General features: G+C 41.2%; 1 protein-coding gene and 1 pseudogene across 1 annotated transcript in view; one reads left to right on the forward strand and one right to left on the reverse strand.

The window, feature by feature from the left end:
* Positions 1-19,348, forward strand: part of SGPP2 (sphingosine-1-phosphate phosphatase 2) — a 135,619-nt gene that overhangs the window by 15,738 nt on the left and 100,533 nt on the right. The window lies entirely within an intron of this gene.
* LOC105739292 lies at positions 12,646-13,546 on the reverse strand (annotated as a pseudogene).

Consider the following 19,348-nt stretch of genomic DNA (forward strand, 5'->3'; position numbering starts at 1 on the left):
AGTTCTGTAGAATTCCATGTATATAACGTTCTTGAAATGGCAAAATTATAAAGATGATAAACAAATTAGTAGTTGCTAAGGGTAAGAAAGGAAGGATTGCTATAAAGGGGTAGTCTGAGGGAGATCTTTGTGGTGATAGAATGGTCTGTCTTGATTACACAAGTCTGCACTTGTGATAAAATGGCTCTACACATGTGCCAAGGTCATATTCCTGGTCTTGCTGTTGGGTATAATTATGTAAGAAGGAAGCATTGGAAGGAAATGGTGAAGGGTATATGGGACAACTCTCTACTACCTTTGCAACTGCCTCTGAATCTATAATTATTTCAAAATAAAGTTAAAAAATCAATACTGCCTTATAAAAACTGGTTCTGCCATTTTTCTCACAACTTTTACTGCAGGCATTATTTGTACTTTCTGCACAAGGAAATGTAGAATAGCATCTGGGAGAAGGTGGCTTCTGAGCCTGCCGTGCTGCTGTTTCCAGAACTTCAGGGCTTGGCTGTCAACCTTCTGCTCACTGACTGCTGCTATGTGCCAAGGAGAGCACAGAGAAGTGTTTGAGTGTCAGAAAAGCACATTTGTCCTTAATTTTATTTTGACAGACTTGTTTTATAGCCTCATGTTTTGTGTGTTTTTGTTTTTTTTGAGACGGAATCTCACTCTGTCGCCCAGGCTGGAGTGCAGGGTGCAACCTCAGCTCACTACAACCTCTGCCTCCTGGGTTCAAGCGATTACTCCTGCCTTAGCCTCCCGAGTAGCTGGGACTCCAGGCGCCCACCACCACGCCTGGCTAATTTTTGTATTTTTAGTAGAGATAGGGTTTCACCATATTGGTCAGGCTGGTCTCAAACTCCTGACCTTGTGATCTGCCCGCCTCGGCCTCCCAAAGTGCTGGGATTACAGGCATGAGCCACTGCACCCGGCTGTTTTTTGTGTTTTAAAATACTGTTTTTTAACATTTTGTTAAGCTACTTTAAACTGCTGTTGCAAGTAGATCAAATTTGCACATCAGGACGACTTCAGTCTCTCTTCCAGTTGTCTTTTTTTCCTCCTCAGTCTACATACTTCAAGTCATTAATCCCCTTCTTCACCCACCGCAGAACATCAGCTTTCAGCCTAGCAGCCCTGGTATCTGATACTCTCTGCTTCCTTTAACCATGGAACATCTTAAAAGAGCCATCTGAGATCTACACTCCGTTCTACTTTTTCACACATTTCGTGCCTGCTGCGTAGCTCTAGCTGGTATAGTGTGAACTAGAAGAAAATAAAACCAGGAAAGTGTATTCAGAATAAGAGATCATTTTTGAGGGTTACTTTGTCCATGTGTAATTTCATTGAGAGTAGCTGTCTAATTTTAAATGAAAAGTTTTAAAATAGTTAATTATCTTCTGATGTACATAGAAAGTAGATTCCTCTGTATTTAAACTGTATTCTCAGTGGTGAGGCCTGGGGCTTTGGCAGGGAGGCTGACTCATGGTTCAGTGGCTTCTTTCCCTGGACTCAAGGTCAACAATAGCCATTCCTCACATGGTAGAACCATTACATTTGTTTAATAGTTAGATTTATGTTCTTCTCCCACAAGTAGTTTTCATCATCAGAAAGTATTTGTCAAATATCCAATTGTAAAAGGTTTGTTCAACTGTGCTCTACAAAGGGAAAAATTTAATCACAATATCCAAAGGATATTATAAAAGTAATTAAAATTCCATATACTTCTAGACATGGAAACACATTCATGATCTATTGTTCAACCAGAAAAAGCAGATTAAAAAGTAGAGTTTATAATATGAAGTTTAAATGTACACATTTTAAAACTGTAAAGCATGTCTTTGAATATATTTTTTCAAAAGGATCTGGAGTGACGAAACAAATGTTTCCAGGGATTGTTCTCGGGCACAGAGGATTTAAATGTCATTTTTATTTTCTTACTTGCAATTTTCTGTATACTTTGCATTGTTTACAATATGAAGGTAGGAATTTTATGTTTAGAAAAAATTAAATTATTTTAATTTTATAAAAAGATTCTGAGGACATTTTATACTTTTGAGGAATATTAGTTACTGAGATTATTACCATTGATCTACATTAGAACCTTAAGTAAATTATCATTGACATGTTTTGTAATAAAGTGCCAAATATCAACTGTATTGATTATGATCCTTACCTTGAAGAAATATTTATTAAACTATGTGAAGTACTCCAGTAGCTTTCTTAAACGAAACAAAATGGTACCCCCATGTCTCCACATGAAGACGCCACATGGAATTACAGTATATCTTTTCCTGTTCTGTCCAAGCAACCACGTGAAATGCTAAGAACTTAAAATACATAATGTTCTTTTGCACTAATGGGAATTTCTTAATTCACTGAAAGATTTCAGCCTTAAAAATATCTTTCCTTCAGCAAAAATATATCCTTAAAGAACTCAGGAACATCTTAAGAGATGCAGATGTTGAATGTTATATCTCCTCTTCCCTCTGTTATATTTTTGGCATGTATCTTCTGTTGTTTCTTTAAAAGTTGCTTTTGAATATCTCTTTTAATTGTTGTAGGTCTTTGTTTTAGCCATTTACTCACTTGCAGGCAACATCTTGGGCATGCTTTGTGTTGGATCTTGGTTTCTCTTCATCTGGTGACAGTGGTTGAAGTAAAGGGATTTTTAAAGTAGGATTAAATAACAATACTTAGTACTTATAGCAGACATAAAATATTATCTGGTAGACTTTTTATACTGGTGTGTTTTAAAAGTATCTTTTTATCTTCTCCCTTTTTTGGCTTTGTTGGGTGATGTTTTTCCTAAGTACAGAAAAACATTGAACAATTTATTTGTGTAATTCATCTTCATGTCTGTGTTAGATACCAGTATCATAAAATTTGACTAATTATGCAAATATCCTTGAACATATAAAATGCCTAGTCCCCTAGGTGATTACTAAATGAGTTTCTTTTGGCTAAGAATCTAAAATGATTTTTAAGAAACCAAAATGTAGTTTCTTTTTGCAACGTGTTTCTGTATTAGTATTTGAACTCTGAAGTATCTAATGGTTTTTGAATCCACTCTAATATAATGGTGTAACATTGGAAAGATCTGTCTCAGGGGACCCTTGAATTTACCCTTCCTCAGAGCAGACAGTTTTATAGCTCTCAGTATTAAGATTCAGACCACAAGCTCAGCAGGAGTCAATAGATCAGTCAGAGTGGAGCCTCGCTGAACAAACCTGAAATCAGAACGATCAAATATTGAATCATGACATTATAGTAAGGAATGCCTCCGAAGTAATTGTCACATTTGCTTGTAGTGACCTTTATAAAATACCCATGCTTGAAAGTGACATTTTTAATGTTTCCTCCTCTAAAAAATTGTCACAATCTTAAAATTGGAAATATTACCAGAATGGCAATTGTCTGGTGAAGCAGAAGTGCTGCATCATGGATTGAAATAATTCTCGGCTTTGCCCTATGAATCATGTTGTTTTTTAATTTCAGCTTTATTTTACTTATTTTTTAAAATTTAATTTAGATTCATGGAGTACATATGCAGATTTGTTACATGGGTGTATTGCATGATGCTGAGGTCTGGGTATCTAACGATCCCATCGCCCAAGGTAGTGACCACAGTACCTGATGAGTCATTTTTCAACCCTTGTCCCTCTCCTTCCCTCCCCGCTTTTGAAATCCCCAGTGTCTGTCGTTCCCATCCTTGGGTCTGTGTGTACCCAATGTTTAGCTCCCACATATTAATGAGAACATGCAGTATCTGGGTTTCTTTAGCTTATTTTACTTCCGAAGAAAAGGATTTACGAGGGGCTACCATAGAGAAAAGGAATAATGACAATTTTCTTTCCTGTTGCTCTTCCCTCTGGCACTTCTTCTCTCGGGTATTTTCTTTGCAGGTCTGTGTTGTGCCAAGAGTAGATATTGTCTGTTTTCCACTTGTTTGTTTTTTTAACCATTGGTTTTGCTGCTGTTGACTTAGGTTGTGTGCTACAGGGATCTTGGCTATAGTGAGCCCTTCAGGGCCTCACATGGCCCCTCACAGAGGTCTGTGTGTTCCGTGTCTGTGCTGTATTTTGCAGGGGAGGCAGTGTCATAGGCTAAGATGGTGCTTGGCTTCTTACACATCTAAAACATGTCATGTAACCTCTACTGTAACCTCTACCACTTTGGTTTCCTTATCGGTGAAATGGGGAGAAATAATCACATATACCTCCTAGAGTTCTGAGCTGTAAATAAGATCACCTGTGGAAGTGCTGAACACATGGTATTTGGTGTCAAGTCAGGCTTCAAAGGTTATTTTTACTATGGTCTCTACCATCCCACCATCACCAACACTGCTGTTGCTGCTACTACTACTAATGGCACTTCTGTTATTTTAATCCGACAAGGTGTCTTTTCCAAGAAGAAATTCCTCTCTTGTTGTAGAGCGTGGGTGATGGGAGACAAGGGACCTTGGGACCATACAGATGGTGCAGATCTACTTTCTTATGCCACTTCATAAGGGTAGACTCTAGATTGAGCTAATCATGTGCTTTAAATTGTTGCATTGTGGCATAGGGAAGCATTCAGCCATATTGTTTTCCAGGATTTGCATGGTAGGAGTTTGGCAGTCCTTCTTTCTGGTGGTCTGTGGCACCCAATCATTTGCCATAAAAATACTTTTCCAGGTTCTGCTTCTTTTCATCTACACTTACTGAGTTGTGGAAATTTTTAGAGAGTTTCTTATTCTGAAATAACACTATTAATATTCAGCCAGTATCTATCAAGTGGATACAAGGTGCTAGACTGTGAACCCTCTGGGGTGGAGACACCTGCTGGTCCCTGCTCTTGAAGAGCTCTCAGTGCATTGGTGGAGACAGGTAAACAGGTGAGCAGGACATATGAGGGAAAAGGACGAATTCTTTCTCAAAGTTCATCTGAACAAGATCTCTTTTTCTCAGAGTCCTTGATTCCCCATAAGAAAACACCAAACCAACAATTTTGAGTGCCGTTGCCTCCAAGACTCCTGATAGAAATGTTAAGAGGATTTGAAACTTATCAAGGATAGAACTAGGTGCAGCAGAAGGTCTCAGGCTTTGGAAAACAATACATTGCGGCTTTGGGGAAAAAAGTCCTTGGAGTTTTTTTTATTAGAGTATATGAAGTATGGATTCATGCATAAGACTAAAATATTATGTTAAGAGTATTTTAAGATGGGAAAATAAATTGTGAGCGTGGGTAATAAGATAAAGCTTTGAGCATGCGAGCATCCAGACTCCAATTAGTCCCTGGCCAGACCCCGACCCAGGAGACAGTTAACTGTCCAGGGACCAGGAAGAGAGGATCCTTTAGAGGTCCTTGACTCTGAGCAAAGTTATGAGAATAAGGCCACTTCTGTGGAGCCCCCGTGGGTAACGATCATCCTGTGTAAGGTGAAGATAGTAACTAATTGCTGCTGCTGCTGGAACCTGGCCTTGCTGAACTTGGTGGACCTCCTTGAACCTCAGAGCAGGGGGTCACAAACCAGGACTTGTTGAACCAAACATTGACCACTGACATACTTTGTTCACACATAGCTTTACAAGTAGAGCCTTTCTAAACTTTCTGCCTTCTGTTCTTTGAGACGATGGGAGCTGTAGCAGCACTGGCTTGCATTCCTGCATAACCATAAGAGGTTGCTTTCCAGTTTCAGTTGCTTCCTTGCACCACAGCAACTCCCTCAGTCCCCAGGGCTCCCTCTTGTCCCACACCTGCAGTTGCTTTGCTGACTCACACCACTTGCTTGACCCACATAGGCATTTGAATTCACTACTCCTGGCCTAGAAAATTCCAGAGAGAAGGAGAATAGCCATGGTTCCTGAGGGAGAAGGACTGTGCTACCCTTGGGACTAGGATGCCCCTGTCTAATGCTCCCTGATGTAGTGGGCAGTCCCCAGAGGAGAGGCTTAGAATCACTTTGGAACGATTAGACCATACGGAGCTGCGGCTTTCGATGGGAGGATGTGTGGAAAAGGCTGATGACCAGCAATTAGGTGTGAAGTCTTTTTATTCTGTGCCTGCTCTGCAGACCCCGAAGCCTTTGATGTCCTCTCCTCTGAATCCTCCCAGTGCCAGGCTTAGATGGATCTACTACCTGCCTCATCATCTGGGTACCATCCCAGGAGCTTCCTGCTTGGCCTAGGCTGATGAGAAAGGCTACAGTGGGCTTTGCAGAATGTAAAGGGTTCAGATTGTCAGAAGAGTTGGAGAGAACATTCCAGAAGGGCAGAACTACAGAGCAAAGAACCAGAAGTGGGATTAAATGTGCCATGTGGAAGGAACATTTCGGGACTGACAAGAGCAGAGGAACGAGTGGAAATAAAGTCACAGGTCTACTCAATCTGCCCTTGAATGCTAGATGAACACTCTTGCGGCTTATACCTAGAGAAACCGGTCATTGTTAATTTTAAATCGGGGGGTAGCCTGAAGAGTGTTGGTGATGAGGGAGCTGAGTATGGTGTAGGTTGAAATAGTGAGAGATAAGAGGTGGAGGAGCCATTGGAAGGTGGTGACTTCAGTCACCTTGGATTTCTTGGATGCTGGTAATGGCAGGAGAGTGGAGAGACAGGGACGAGTCAGAGACACCAAACACAAAACAAACAAACAACCCAAGAAAACCATTTTTCTTATTGCACAAGCAGTATGTTTTTAATGTAGGAACTATAAATAGTCAAAAGTTTTAAATGAAACAGTCAATCCGAGTACCCAGAACCCTGAGGGTTACTTGTTGTTGCTATCCGGAGGAATATCTTTCTAGATAATGTTTTCTATGCATGGGTTATATCCATCTTTAATAAAAATATGGTTTTCCAGCTTAATTTTCTAATGTATAAGTCCATCTTTAGCTTTGTTCCACATCCATAAGCATTCATGTACAAAACTTTAATCACTATTTCATTGGCTGTTCGTTATTCATCATGATTTATCTCTGCCAGCCAATTAAAATCCTTTCCATTTTTGGCTAATGTAAACACTGGAATAAGTATTTAATGTGGATATCCTTATTGATTTGATTGAGCCATTTTGAACAGATTGACAGGACTCAGAGATGGATGCCTTCTTTGTCCTTCGTATCCAATGATAACTCAACATTTGGAGCCTGAAGGATTTGGGGCATGATGGTAATGTTACTGAAATAGATGAGAAAATATGGAAAAAAGAAGGATTAAGTTGTAAAGGAAGTCCGTAAACTCAGTAGTAAAGAAATTTTTGCTGCTATAGGTGACAGTAATCCCTGTTAATAGTTGCTTGAAATTTTAATTTTTTTTCTCATAAAACAAGAGGTTAGAGGCTGGTGAATGCTGACATTTGTTCAGCTGCTCCACAATATCATCAGACTCAAGCTGCCTCTTTCTTTATGCTCCTCTGTGTTTTGCCTGTTGGCTTGTTGCCTCATATGCTAAGATAGCTGCTATTGCTTCTGACATCAGAACCATGTTCCAGCTAGGAACAAGGTGGAGTAGTGATGGCTGCCTGTATCCTTTTTATAAAGAAAACAAAAGCATATCCAGAAGATCTTGCCCCTGACCCACCCACCTCCCTACTTCTCACTGACAGGACTGAGTGTCATGGCCACCCCTAATTGCAAAGGAGGTTGGGAAAGAGGGAAGTTGAATTGCCAGACTGACTTGCAGTATTGCCTGAGGTTTGGCCTGAGTTTGAGTTCTGCTAACAAGCCACAAGAAAGTGGGTAGTGTCCAGTAAGCAATTAATAGTGTCTGTGTGCTATGCTTTGAGAAATTGAGTTCCTGGGCATTCAGGAGGTTTTGTTGTGGGCAGTAAAGAACCCCTGATATCTGGGCCGAGGATCCATAATAAAAGAGAAAATTAGAGTGATTGTTGCAGAACCATAGAGGGAACAGAGGTTGACTAATCAGACACATAAAAGTTAAGTAACAGATTGTTCCATTTGAAGGAGAGAACCCTATGAGAAGTGAGAAAAACTATGCTTTACTACATTTTACATAGATGGTTTCGTTTAATTCATGTAATTTTCCTACTGAGAACCTAGTCATTCTACAAATATTTATTGAATGTTTACTATATGCCAGCCACTGAGCTAGGCACTGGGAATACAGTGGTGAGTAAAACAGGCAAAGCCTCTTCAATGCTGAGCTCACAGGTTAGTGAAGGAGGTAAAAAAAATAACCAGAGGGGCACATAACAAATAATGTCAGGTAGAAATAAGCACAGCAAGAAAACTTGTAGCTAAACAAGGGAATAGAGAGAGCAAGAGAGGTGTATCTCCAACACCACAAAGCAATTTCTCTTGTCACCATTTTATTGCCAAGGATGCCGAGGCAGGCCAGCCAGAATCCCAAGTGACCAGGTGGTATTCGGCAGAACCTCGCTTATGATCTAGGTTGGACTCTGAAGCACATGCTTGGGAATACGTCATGCAGCTGGGAATTGGGGAAACATTTAGTGTCTGCATCTAAGTGGAGAGCTGGAGTCTCTCATGGGACTCGGTGAGAAGAATTCAAGCTCTGTACCATAAAGCTCTTTGGAGTTTTATCTTTGCTCTACATCAGGAACACTCAATGCATGATTTTTACCATGACTTCTTGGTCTCTGCTTGCCAAGTGTGGTTATTCAAACAAAAGGACCGTACCCCACCATGCCATGAGCCATGTGGGACGTACCAGCACCTGCTTTGTGTGCAAGCTGGAGGGATGGTTGAAAAGAGCACAGGCTCTGGATTCCGACTGATTGGGTTTGCACACTTACTCCCCCACTTGTTGGTGCATAAACACGGGCAAGTTAGCCTCTATGGGACTGAGTTTCCCCACCTGCAGAGTTTCTACTGTGTTATAGTGGAGAGCATGTGAGATAAGGCAGATAACGGGAGCACAGGAAATGCTTAATAAACGCTGTGTTGTTTTTGTTGGTAGCGTTTAGAAACTCTTTGCATTATTTTTTGTTATGCTCACATTGCAGAGCTAGCCTCAGACATGCTTTTCCATGCAGAAATCTCGAATTCACAAGTTTATAAATTGCGAACAGCCTGGTGACATGATAAGGCACTGTGTTCCCCTGATGGCACAGCATGCTCAAAATTTTATCTTCCCATGTTACATGCTTTTGCAGACAGCGCAATATGGAACCAGTCAGGCTCCTAATTATGACAGCAGTCCAGAGCCAGAATCCAGTCATCCAGTTGACAAAGGACTTGGTACAGAGAACGGTGACCAGCTGTTCCCCATCTCCAGTGAGCAGCGAGGAAGAGGAAATGGGTTTAAGCTGCATGAAGGATTTGGGTTATTTATGGCCGAATTTCCTGATCGTGAAGGTTGCTCAACATTAGGACTGGATTACAGAGAGAGGGTGTAGAATTCCCGTCTGTGGAGATTCCGAAAACATGCTCTTGTTTGCGAGATGACTACAGATGCTGCCTTCCCACTGTGCGTTCTGTCTTGTCTCTCTCCCTTTCTACCCATCTGGTCCTTGAAACCAAATGAACCTTCTCTAAGACATTGAGGGTGGGGCTGCTATGTGGAGAAGGGAAAAGGCCTCACGGTTAACTGGTCAGAACATCATCCACTTTTTGACATTTTGATTGCAGGCTTTGGCATTTTGGGTGAGGACGCACGGACACAAATTCATTTAGTTAACCCAGGACTGAAAAGCCCACCTGGGCCAGGTGGAAAACAAAAATGGTCAGGTTTACAACTCTGATGAACTTGGAGAACACGTGCCCCATCCTAAGGACGCAGCTTTTACTCAGGTCAGCCAATTTTTTTTTTTTTTTGAGACGGAGTCTCGCTCTGTCACCCAGGCTGGAGTGCAGTGGTGTGATCTCAACCTCTACCTCCCGAGTTCAAGCGATTCTCCTGCCTCAGCCTCCCAAGTAGCTGGAACTATAGGCACCCGCCACCACGCCTGGCTAATTTTTTGTATTTCTGGTAGAGATGGGGTTTCACCATGTTAGCCAATTCTTATCACAAGGACTGTGGGAATGCACACTGCTGCCAAGCTGATTTTCAAAAGCAGTATGAAATCTGGGGAGTTTTAAAATTCTGGCAACTAATTTTCTAAAAGCCAGTTATGTGTGTATCAAGGGGAACGTAGATCTGTGGGTCATAATTCCGTGTGCAGGGCGCTTGTTTGTGACCTCTGATCTGTGAGGTCACCTTGGTCCATTGGCCCTGCTGGCAAGTATGGGAATGAGCGTCTCTCCAAGTTCAGACACGGGTTTGAGGTGGCAGAATTTGTCTTTTAAAATGGAAAACCTCTATATTTATATGTATGAGCTGAACCATAAGAAACTGACATTTTTGTGTATCAACAATAATCAAATATTGTCAATTTCATGTGCTTCAATCTAAAAGGAATCATCCACTTAAGAGAAACTAGAATATGAAATATAGACTGTGTTTTGTTCTGCAGCATCAAACATTTCTGCCTCCTCTGAGACGAAGAAAGCACTCACTCACTGTTCCAGCACCCCACGCTATTTACTAGCAGACCATGCCTGGCAGATGGAGGTGACATCAGCCATTGCCTGAATAACATCCATCTTCTCATTTGCACCAAGCAGCTTAAAGAGTCTGCCCTTCCTAGGACTAATGGCTTTAACATTGTTGAAGCTCCTTTTAGCAGCAGCATAGCCATTTCTGGAAATTTTCCAAATAATCATCTTTCTCTTCTTTTATCTTTCCTTCCATCAATTAGTTATAGGCTATCATTTTCTACAGATATCGTTAGTTTCTATAGATATCATTGCAGAAGTCAACTGGACATAGCTGAGGATGAAACAATTGTTATCCTCAGGTTGGTGGACAGACTCCACCTCCAAAAGCAGTAAGATCGGTTTCATCCAGGATCTGCAACTTCAGTGATTCAGTTGTGAATTGGATTGCTTACTGATGGTGCATTCTCTTAAACAAAAAAGTGCATTGAGAGAGACACAGCTGGCAGATGACCTAATGGGAACCTGGAGGGGAGGTTCTACCTTGGATGCCATAGCTTCCCTGCCCCTCCCAGACCAAATCCTGGGGTTTGAAAAGGGGGTTGGTACCAAACCTTTGCCATGTTTGAGAGAAAGACAGGAAGAGAGCTTCACTTTTCTCACTGGCTTTCCCATGCATCCTAGAACTCAAACTCTGGTGAAAGCATTTCTTTTGTTCCAAGAACTCTCTGGATGAATGGGATAACGGGCTTCTTTTTATTTTCTGCATCTTTTTTAGCTATTTAATGTTTACTTCATATTGATTTATAAACAACAACCTCTTTGTGAATTTCCTTCATAATATAGAAAATGTATTTTGACCAAATGCATAATACATTTTTATTGTCTTAATTAACTGGAATTCCAACATTCCCTTCCCCCCATTTCTTTGCTTTTAATGAAAAGTAGCAAATGAATAAAAACCATGCAAAAAGAGAGAAAAAAAAATTGTAATCAGAGACTTAAACAAAACTCCCCACTAAAACCAAACTGTCCAGAAACAATTTTCAAAGTTCCTATGAAATCAATCATCTGGAGGGATATTTTGAAGGGAAAAAAGTGCTCTGTAAAATGATTAGCTTAGTTTCTTCATGTGACCTAAAAAAGGGCAGGTGGATGTAATCTACTTCTCACCCCATTGATGGCGAATACTTTGAAAGTCATATCAATCATTTAGAAAGTATGTGACCACACACGAGACACTCCAGCTGCCTCCTTGTCTGGTCTCATAAGTGTGTACAGAATTATTTTGATGTGCCCAAGGCACCTAAACCCTACACGCTCTGTGTGGCTGACTGAGAAACTGCGGAGCAGATGTCTGAAGGGCTGATGTGCTGAGCCCTGGGCTGTGTCGTGAGGCACAGCCACCTCCAGCTAGCCTTGCTTTTATCCAACACTTGCTAGACTTCCCCACTGACCACAGGCTCCCCGCAGCTTTGTGCCTCGGTCTGTAGATTGATGGCAATGCAAGGGGACTAAAAGTAAAGGAAGATAAATGTCAAACTCTTAAAGGAAGGAAGAGAAGGGAAAAGATCTATACATTCAAAAATATCTTTTCATGTTTGCTGAGCATGGTAGCAGAGATACATGGAAACTTATGGCCTAGCAGTTGTTTAATGCTGATGGATGGAGTAATCATTATTATTATCAACAACAACTTTTCTTTACTCAGCACTTTCTGTATGTCAGGCACTGTCTAAATGCTTCTCAGGCATAGATGCATTTAATTTTCACAGCTCTGTAAAGTAAGTACAGTTGACTCTTGACCAACATGGATTTGAACTGTTTGGGATCACTAATAACAGATTTTCTTTTTTTTCCACGTCAATTTGTACTTTTATTTCTTATTCTTGAGGTTAGATTCTAAACCCTAAAGATATCCAAACTGTATTAGATCTACTTATCTATAGCCAGAGACAGCTTCTATCATGTTGTCCTTAGCAGCCAAGGTTATTAAAATGTCTTTTCTCCAGGAAGATCCAATAGGAAAAAAGAAAGAAACCTCTCTGATTAGGCTTCAACCATACCCCACCCTCCATCAAATTGACTGGATAGGCATAATGGAAACCAGAACATGTGGTTTCCAAAAAAGAAAAATCCTATGAGGGAGGGGAGGAGGGGAGAGGAAGGATTCAGCCAGTGCCCAGAGTCAAATTGAGTAATATCAATTTCACTCTCCTTCACACATCTTCAGGTTGCATGTTTGTGGAGTAGTTTAGGAATAAATCCATGGTTTGTGGAGTACTAAAATACCCAGTTGTCTGCTTTATTACGTTGTGGCTTTCCCCAGCAGTTTCCAAGGCAAACTGGCAGGAGAATTTGGCTGGAACTACATGCAGGACTGCAGAGATTCCTCTCCACAGTTACAGAAGGGACTGTTCCAGGCCTGATTGTTCCAGAACTGGGTGCAGCAGGTCTGAGTGTTCCAGGAGTGGTTGCTCCAGGACTCGATGTTCAGGCTGTGGTTACTGCAGCTTGAATTGCTTCCAGGACTGGACACATTGGAAGGTTTCCAGTCGTGTTCACCAGGCATTCCTGGTGGTAGGAAGAGTAGAGGCTGGGGTAGGTAGGTGCTGAGGCCTGAGTCACACCGTTGCTATTCTGTGGCCAGTTGTTTTTCTGCCACCTCTTAGATTTCATTCTCTGGTTCTGGAACCAGGTCTTCACCTGTTTGTAGCCAAGGTTCAGGATATTGGAAAGTTCTTGCATCTGTTGAAGGCTGAGGTATTTCTGTCTCTGAAATCTATCATTGAGTACACACAGCTGGGTGGAAGAGAACACAGTTCTGGTCTTCTGTTTCTTGACCTGGACCTTGTCTTCCTTCTTTTGTGGCACTATTCTCTGCAGCAGTGGGTTGTTTGCCTTTGGGACTGGTGGGAGATTCAGGACTGTCCTGAATACGCAGATCCATGGAGGAAGGAAGAGGAGAGACAGTTTCAGTGTGAGGCATCTCAGCGGGAGACATTTGCAAGGATGGATAGTTTTCTTCAGGCCCACAAATGACAGGCATAGGTGAAGATTCTTTACAATCGGATGCTTTGAAGCAAGGCAGGTTTGGGGACAAGCTGGATCCACACTCATGTTATTTCTGGGGAAGAGAAGGAAAAAATTTAAGAGCTGGACTGGAAAAAAGGCTAAGGCAGCGTTAAGACTTTTCTGGAAGATCTTAGAGAAATGTGACCTCCAGAAGTGAAAGTATCAAGAAGTTGGAATGAAGTGAGTCACCTCCACAACAGGAGGCAACCAGCTCAGTCCAGCAAAATGTCGATGACAGATGTTCTTCCACCTCTGCCACCCCTAAGACAGCAAAACCAACCCCTCCTCTTCCTCCTTCTCCTCAGCCTATTCAACATGAAGACAAGGAAAAAAAATGTGATGATCTACTTTCACTTAATCAGTATTAAATATATTTTCCTTATGATTTACTTAATAACATTTTCTTTTCTGTAGATTACTTTATTATAAGAATACAATATATAATGCATAGAACATATAAAATATGTGTTGATTGACTGTTTATGTTTATAAGTAAGGCTTCCAGTTAACAGTAGGCTATTAGTAGTAAAGCTTTTAGGGAACCAAAAGTTATATGCAGATTTTTTGACCTCATGGGGGTCAGCACCCCAACCCGTGCATTGTTCAAGGGTCAACTGTATTTTATGTTCTATAGTGGAGGAAACTGAGGCACAGTGAGATTAACTCACTTGTCCAGGGCCGCACAGCTAGTGAATAGTAAAGCAAGGATTGAAACCCAGGTTTTTAACAATGGTACTGACCTGCCTCTTTTGATAAGCATGCTAGAGAACATTTGGTTTATTTCCAAAAGTGTAGATGCATTTTGTAATCTTTTTCTTTTGTTAACAATTACCATTTAATTTTCCTCTCTAGCAAGGAGGTCTTTTTGAATCCTTCAAAAATTGAAGCATTGAAGCATTTTTACTTCATGATTATTTTTGCCAATACAAATCAGAAAATTTTCTCTCTAACCTGCCAGCATCTGAAGATAAAGAGAGGAGAACCTGGTGGTTTTTATCTTTCTCAAAAAGATAACGGAAAATATGACTCAGGTGGCTCTTGAGAGATGCTGTTCCCATTGCTGATGTTCAGTGTTTTATATCTTCTGTCTGGATTTGACTTTGGAGAAAAGGTAAAATGTGCTTACAACTCTCTGCCAAGGTGAAAACCTCAATACTATAATAGGAGAGCTTGGATGAGGAAGGAGTGAGTTCAGAGATAACTTGACTCTATCTCGTGATAAATTCTGAAGTGGTCTGTTATGAAAGTCCCTTTCAGACCTATGGGTCAAAGTAGATTTTCCTTAGTGTGAACCACAGTGATTTCACAGATACAGTGTAATGGAGGACCAGAAACACACATAGACTTGTTCCTGGATAACTGAGTTTCTTAGATTTGACAAGCAGACTTCTGCTTGACTAGCTGAAAACTCAGGCAAGTGTGAGCCTCATTCCCTTCTCTGAAAATGAGGCAATTGGACCAAACAGTGGAGCTGTTAAAAAAAAAAAAAAAAAAAAAAAAAGGCCAATTTGAACCTCACTCCAGATCTAGTAAATCAGGCTCCTGGCGTAGCGTCCAGGTATGTGTATTTTTCAAAGCTCCTTGGGTGTCATTAAGAACCCGTAGATGGCTACTTTCTAACCAGAGTGTGTGCTAACGGCGGGCTCTGCTTTTATTTCTCTGTCTCTTCAGACAACAAGCATTTGTTGAATGCTTACTGCGTGGTGGGCAGAACAACAGCCATTGTGTTGATGCCAGGAATTCTGCAGGAACAAGGTGCTCAGGGTCCTTGCCTTCAAGGAGCTTGAAGTCTAGTTTAGATGAAAAAAACTAACAGGTACAAGAGTAAGAGAATTAGGCTGGGCATGGTGGCATAACCCTGTAATCCCAGGTACTTGGGAGGCCGAGGTGGGAGGATTGCTTGACCCCAAGAGTTCAAGACCAGCCTGGACAACATAGTGAGACCCCCACCACTCCAATCTCTTAAAAAAAAAAGTTTAAGAGCATTTCAGATGGGCTAAAACATATGAAGAAGATAGAACAGGGTCATGATGTGGAGCCAGGGAGGTGAGGGCTAGAGAAGGCATCTCTGAACGGAGACGTGTGGGGGAGATAGAATCTCAGAGATGCGAAGGCGCCAACCAGGAGGAGAGCGTGCTTAGGACAAAGCTCGGGAGGCTGGAATGCTTGAGTAAGAGACAGCAAGTGAAGGCCAGAGTGGCTGGAACATAAAAAAGGAGAGGTAGGGAGGTAGGAGAGAGGAGCAGAGGTCAGATCTCAGTCCTTGACCATGGCTGTGCATTGGCACTTTACTCTGAGTGTGATTAGGAGCCACTGGAGGATGGAGATTGTTTGTTTTCAGAAATGAAAACATTTCATTTGATTTTCTTGATTTTCATTTGAGTAAGACCATTTGGGCTGCTCTGTACGATACCTGCCAAGGTGATTATAAAATTATTACTTGATATTTGACTAATTAGGCTTTATTTTCTTAACTTGGGATATAACTCACATACCGTGAAGTTTACTCTTCTAAAATGTACAACTCGGCTAGGTGCAGTGGTTCATACCTGCAATCCCAACGCTTTGGGAGCCCAGGAGTTTGATGCTTCAGTGAGCTATGATTGAACCACTGTGCTCCAGCCTGGGCAACAGAGCGAGACCCTATTTCTACAAAAGTTTTTAAAAATTAAAAAATATTCTCCGGGTGTGGTGACATGTGTCTATAGTCCCAGCAACTTGGGAGGCTAAGGTGGGAGGATCACTTGAGCCCAGGAGTTTGAGGCTATGGTGAGCTGTTACTGTGCCACTACACTCCAGTCTGGGCAATAGAGCAAGACCCTGTCTCTAAAATAAATAAATAAATAAATGTACAACTCAGAGGTTTTTAGTATATTCACAAAGCTGTGCAACCATCACTATTATCTGCTTTTAGAATTTAAGAATAAATTGCTTTAATTTGCAAAAAACGCGATGGTAGAGGAAATCGTAGTACTGATCCTAGAGTAAATAAAAGAAAGCTTGACTGGGATGATGGAGAAAACACTCAGACTCTCCCATTCCACACATCTAATGGAAATTTTGTGTGATGATGGACATGTTCTATATTGCACTGTCCATATTGGGAGCCACCAGCCTCACGTGGCTGTTGAGCACTTGAAATGCAACTGGTGCTATTGAGGACCTGGATCTTTTATTTTGTTAAATTTAAATAGCCACATACGGATACCATATTGAACAGCACAGCTCTATGGCAGCTTACAAATTCATAGTCTTATCCGAGATCATTTTCCCCATCTCTCCTACCTCCCCAGTGTCTAAAATGATTGAAATGTTGAAGCATATTTATTGTATTTATACCTAATCCTCAGTACAAAGAAAAAGCTGGAGAGTTCCCACAAGGAATCTAGATGACAAGAGGCATAAAGGATGGATGGCAGATTCTAAGCATCTTCTGGGGTAGAATAGGATCTGAGTGGGAGTCAACCCAGTTGTCAACACATGGGTAACATCTGTATGCTCATGGAAGGCAAAGGCAAGTGATGACCTCAGCCCCAGCTTCACAACTCACAACGAATAAAAATAATTCCCAAAGCAGAATATTTTAAGAGGGCAATAAAGTTAGGTTATCTCTCCTGCTCCACTTATGGGTTGCATGTGACAACAGTAACAAAATCACCCTTTCTAGGATTATGTCCCTGAACTATTTGTTAAGAAGCTTCAAAGCGCCATGAAAGACTCCAAACTCTCATGGTTAAACTCATTAAGCCCTGCCCTCCCCAAGTTCCATTTAAACTGTTTCTGTTATTTAAAAAAAAAAAGAAAAAAAAATCTCCAGAGCCTTGCATTTTTGTCTAGAGGATTTGCTTCTCCATCCTTCATAAGTAGAAAAGTAGCCCAGGAGGAGCCTTAAACTTTATTAATATTGTAAAATATTCAGTGGTTTTTTTGTTGTTCATTTCCTGTTGTATTATTTTTTTAACTACCATGTTTTGCAAATATGAGGCATACATGAAGGTAAACAAGTTTAAGATGTTTCTTGTCTTAAAACTTCCTATATTGTTTTAGAGCCAAAATAAATTCTTGGTATTTATTACGTATGATGTTATGAAAAGATGAGATGGCCTTTAATGTGTAAGGCCTATGCATTAATATATGCCTATAAAATATGTCATGTTCCGGAGAAGACCAGAAATACTCTCTTTTTACCTGACAGATGTAGAAGGAAAAAAGGAATCAGGTGACTTCTAAAATTGCAAGCTTTTAAGGTAAACACACAAATGTAGACTGAGATTCCATAGGTCAAAATATTTAAATGTTATTTGTTAAACTAACAAACCATTAAATATAATGTTTTGGCCTCCTGTCTTCACATCTGTGTCTTCATGTGACCTGGAAAGTTAGGTTCAAATTTAGAATTCTCGGCCTAGAGATTTACACTAAAATGTAGCAAAGTAAGGGAGGCAGCCTGTCTACTGTCTAGGACTACAGAAGGGCTCTGTCTGGGTCTATGTTCCCGCATGAACAGCCATCCTCAGCCAGGCCTCCAGTCTAGGGTAGTGCACATCTGTGCCGTCCTCCACCCCAGGGAGGGTAGACCTGGGGCAGAGACCTGTGCAGGCCTGGGATGCAGGCGCAGGCATTTGGGTAGGAAATGGGATTGCCAATGAATGGTCTAGAGAATTGAGCATCTTCTCTTGCTTCATAGGGAAGGACATGGCTGGAGGAGGGTCAGAGCAGGGGGCCTAAATCAGAAAGTCCAGGATATGAACCCTAGTTACCTGGTTCTAGGAGCCAATGACCATTGAGTGCCTCTTTGTGTTTTTTGTTTTGTTTTTGTTTTTGTTTGCGATGGGGTCTTGCTGTGTGACTCAGCCTGGAGTGGAGTGGAGAGATCATGACTCACTACAGCCTCGACCTCCCACTTAAGTGATTCTCCCACCTCAGCCTCCCAATTAGCTGGAACTACAGGCAAGTGCCACCATGCCTAGCTATTTTTTTTATTTTTTTATTTTTTGTAGAGATGGAGAGTCACTGTGTTGGCCAGGCTGGTCTCAAACTTCTGAGTTCAAGTGATCCTCCTGCCACATCCTCCCAAAGTGTTGAGATTACAGGTGTGAGCCACCGTGCCTGGCCCAGTGCCTCTGTTGAGAGAAACTCTGCTCCTTAACATTCCCCTGATAACATTTCACCAAGCCAGGACAGCAGAGCAGTCACTTATTTGAGGGCTAAAATGTCCTATATTGTTTTAGAGCAAAAATAAGTTACTGATATTTATTATGTATGAAGTTATGAAAAGGTGAGATGGCCTTTAATGCATCCTTAAGATCTGGCTCTACAGGTGGTCTCTTTTACAGTCAGAAGTTTTCAGTTTGCCACTTCCAAGGCTTCTGAGTGCTTTTAAATTTTTTTAAGCTTTATTGAAATACAGTTCACATGCCATGCAATTTACCTATGTTGTTCTTAGTATATTCGCAATTTAGTATATTGTGACCATCACCACAATCAATTTTAGAACATTTTCATCACCCCAAAAAGAAACCCATGCTCATTAGCAAGCATTCCCATTTTCCTCACCTCACCCCCAGCCCAGGGCAGGCACTAATCGACTTTGTCTCTCTAGTTTGCCTCTTCCTCACTGAGGGCTTTCGTACTTTTAAAGTGGTTTCCCTATACATGTGTACATATTAAGTAGGCCCAGATAGAATAGCAAAATCTCACTACGTCCAGATATTGTGTTTTCTCAATAGATGTAGATTAGTGCTTCTCAAACTTTTAATGTGCAAGAGAATCACTCCGGGAACCTGGTTAAAATTCCCACTGATTCTGCCGGTCTTGGGTAGGGCCTGAAATTCTGAATTTCTCTCA

The sequence above is a fragment of the Nomascus leucogenys genome, chromosome 22a (assembly GCF_006542625.1).
Source record: "Nomascus leucogenys isolate Asia chromosome 22a, Asia_NLE_v1, whole genome shotgun sequence".
NCBI lineage: Eukaryota > Metazoa > Chordata > Mammalia > Primates > Hylobatidae > Nomascus > Nomascus leucogenys.